Consider the following 3,986-nt stretch of genomic DNA (forward strand, 5'->3'; position numbering starts at 1 on the left):
CGTTGTTACTGTTGTTGTTGGTTCTTCCGTTGTTATTGTTGTTGTTGGTTTTTCAGTTGCTTTTTTTGTTGTTTGTGCGTTTGTCGTTGTTATTTGTTCTGTTGTTTGTACGTCTTGCACAGTTGTTGTAGCTGGTGCATTTGGTTTCGTTGGTTGTTTAGTTGTTGTTCTTGTCTTTGTACATATCGTTGAATTGTCTGTTCCTGGAAGAGGGAAATATTCAGAAAGTTAATTGTTATATTTTTGTCTCTAGTTTTGCGTTGTTCCTCTCTATTTATTTTACTATTCTCTGCGATAATTCAACCTTTTGTATCGTTGCTTTATATCCTCTTGCGTACCTATACCCTGTGGGAGAACTTTCTAGCCGGGACTGTTTCGAGTTTGTTTTATTTTCATATATACGTATATATATATATATGTGTGTGTGTGTGTGTGTGTGTGTGTGTGTGTGTATGTGTGCTTGTGTACGTGCTTTTTTATGTGCGTGTGTGCGTCTTTGTGTGTGTGTGTTTGCTTGTATGTGGAGATTTATAGCTAAATATAGATAGTATACATTCATATACATAGACAGACAGAGAAACAAATAGATAGATAAATAGATAGACAGACAGACAGACAGACAAGCAAACGGACAGACAGACAGGCAGATTTGCAGTCGGAACATAAATGTAATTTCTAAGTTCACCATGCAAAAACGCTACTGAAGCTTATGTCATGACGTCAGAATGCTTACTGATCAACTTGTATGAACCGAAAATCTGTTTTTCGCTCTTTCACTTGTTCATGAGGCCAGGCAATGCAAGTGAACCGAGAAGCTGTGATTATCCTCTTTTTTGACAGTTAGGGCATCATCTACATCCATTTTCTTCCCACTTGCACAAATACACTCGCACAAAAATGGTTCATACACACGTCTATATACGCACATGCACAAGAAAAAAATAGGGCTAACGGTAAAATACAGAAAAATGTATTAAAAAGTATTAAAAAATAAGCAATAAGAATAAAAAGTAAAGGAGTAAATATGCTTTTTATTCTTATTGCTTTGTAATTCATCTTTAGATCAAAAATAAATTCATAATATTTAGTTTGATATGGTTTGTGTTTTGGCTTGTCTTTTTCAACATGTCTTTCAACTTACCTTCCCAAACTATACAGGATTTCTCCACCAATAATGTCGGAATCTTTTTCAGGCTTTGTATTACAACGTCTTCCGTTGCTACGTTTGGGATTTCTCTGATCCCTTGTATCTTACTTTCAAATTCTAACTTCGTCTTCGCCAAAATACTGCCATTACTGTGGAAATAAAAACGAAATTAAATTATATTTGATATGGAAATAGTTTTAATTGTTACTTTTGTTTTTGCTCATGTTTTTTCAGGTGTTAATTTAAACCGGTTTTGCTCTTCGTCACCATTGCAACACAGAAAAGTGAAGCTCTGGATGGACACATAAAAAAGCGATTGGTTGAATATGCATGGACATGCAAGATCTGAGATAACACTCTCCTGCCAAAGACCATCAAGCTACCCTAGACGTGTACCCCATTTGTAGAGGCAGAAGTGAAAGGAGCTTAATTCCACTTGTCTAATTACAATAGTGACCTGAGATAAATAAATACAGTTGTTATATGCAATATGGATGAAGTAATAATATCTTCTGTATGGCATGAATATGTGCAAGTACCGAAATTTAGTTTACACATGGATCTGCGTTTTTTTTTAATCATGCCCCAGGGATTTGTTTTATTGTTTTTTTTTATTTTCTGTCCCAAAATTTTGGTTATTCCCTATTTCCAGATCTAAATATCTGGATACTTTCTCAACTTCCTTTAGAAATATATAATCATAATGGCGATACGATAAGGAGGCACTTGTTAACAATGTCTAATTGATTAATCTTGATCTTTTTGTATGGAGTAATATGTCCCAGATTATGGTTGATTTGTCAATTTCTAGGACGTTTCATTAATTCCAGTGTAAGTAAACTCAGATACTTTTATGCATGCAGATGTATTTCCTCTTGATTTAAACTGGACAACCAAAAGCGGACTCCCATATATTCTACTTTTACATTTATTTTTAATGTATCTTTGGTAGTTTCAACTTCCTCTGTCATGGCCAGTGCGACGATCACATGCTACACACCTTCCTTTCAAGCACTGCTGTAAACAGTGGAAGTGAACTAGAACATAAAAACTTTGTACACACACACAGCAGTATGCAAGGTCAATGTGTGCCAAGGGGCTTTATTCTGCATGCTTTAGCTTCGTTACTATGGCAATAGTTCAAGTACTCATTGATCAGACCTCATATGTTGGGCTTCGTATATTTGTACCCTAGTGTCACTTTGATGGCTATGGAAAGCTTTTCCAAAGTCAATAAACAGCATGCACAAAGATGAGTTTCATTCATGGGATTGTTCGAGTACTTAGCGTATTACAAAAATATAGTCGATACATGATTTTCCTTTCCTGAATCCAACTTGCTCTTGGCGATGTAATTGGTCTCCTGCTGCTGTGATGCGCTGTAACATGATATGGCTGAATATTTTACTGGTGATTGATTATAGAGTGATTCCTCTCCAATAATTACAGTCTTTTCTTGGTAATTTCTCAATGAGTCCTTTTTTTCCAGCTGGTCGGTATTTTCTCATTGGTTCGGATATTTTGCAAAATTTTTGGGAATAATAATTGGTAATATTTTGATCCCTGCTTTAAGCATTTCAACTGAAACTCCATCTAATCTTGGTGATTTTTCCATTTTTTAATTTACGGATAACTTTGGAAGATTCTCAGACACTGGGTTCCCACAAATTAGTCAACATTATTCATTTATTGTATTTAAACTTCGAATATCACGTTATACACAACACCAAATTGACAGATTCGTTCGAAATCAAAACCGTAGTCACCCAAGGATGCGTGTTATCACGGATCATATTTTCCTTGGCAGTGAATTGGTTGTTCAAAGAACGACAGAAGAATATAAAGGAGGTATAGAATGGAACACAACTCAACTAGAAGATTTGGATTATACAGACGACATTTGTTTGTTCTCATTCACGCCTCAAGATTTACACGATCAATCAGAAGTCTTAGTCAAATAGCCAACACGCTAGGTCTCAAAATCAACGAGAAGAAAACGTACGTTCTGTAAAAATATAACAGATGCTGACCATGTAACTTTGAACGGTAAACCGATCGCAAATGTTGGCGAATTTAACTATCTAGGCAGCAAATTAACAATGGATGGAAACTGCATTCGTGAAATAAATACAAGAATCAGCAAAGCCAAGCAATCATTCGATATGTTAAACTCAATATGGAAATCATCAATACTCAGGAAGAGTACCATAATACGATATTACAAGAGCAACATACTTAGCACCCTCCTCTATGAATCCAAATGCTGGAAAACAACCAAAAGTATTGAAAAGAAATTGGAGGTGTTTCAAAATAAATGTTTAGGAAAAAATTTTGATGGTCTACTGGCCAAATATGATCTGAAATAGCCAACTACACACAAAGGCTAATGTGAAACGAATAAGAGAAACTATTGAAGCAAGGAGGTGGAAATGGCTGAGCTGAGTTTGTCAGGATCGCTTCGCAATGGGTTCCACAAGGTAAAAGAAGACGTGGCCGACCAAAGGAAACGTGGCGGAAAACAATAACAAAAGATCTTAAAAGCAGAGAGGGTTAACAACGGAACAAGCTGTCAAGGACGCTTTCAGTTCTAGACGGGCGAATGATCCTTCCTGCAGCCTCAAGTGCTACAAGGTACAATAGGGACCGAATGAATGATAATGAATGAATGTCACTTTGATGGCCTAACCCTAACCCTGCTCTCTCAGTCAATAATGATAATAATAATAATAATAATAATAATAATGATGATTTCAAATTTTGCCACAAAGTGTGTGTGTGTGTGTGTGTGTGTGTGTGTGTGTGTGTGTAAATGTGTACGATCATAAATTTAAAGCCTTAC

The sequence above is a fragment of the Octopus bimaculoides genome, chromosome 24 (genome assembly GCF_001194135.2).
Source record: "Octopus bimaculoides isolate UCB-OBI-ISO-001 chromosome 24, ASM119413v2, whole genome shotgun sequence".
In the NCBI taxonomy this organism is placed as follows: domain Eukaryota; kingdom Metazoa; phylum Mollusca; class Cephalopoda; order Octopoda; family Octopodidae; genus Octopus; species Octopus bimaculoides.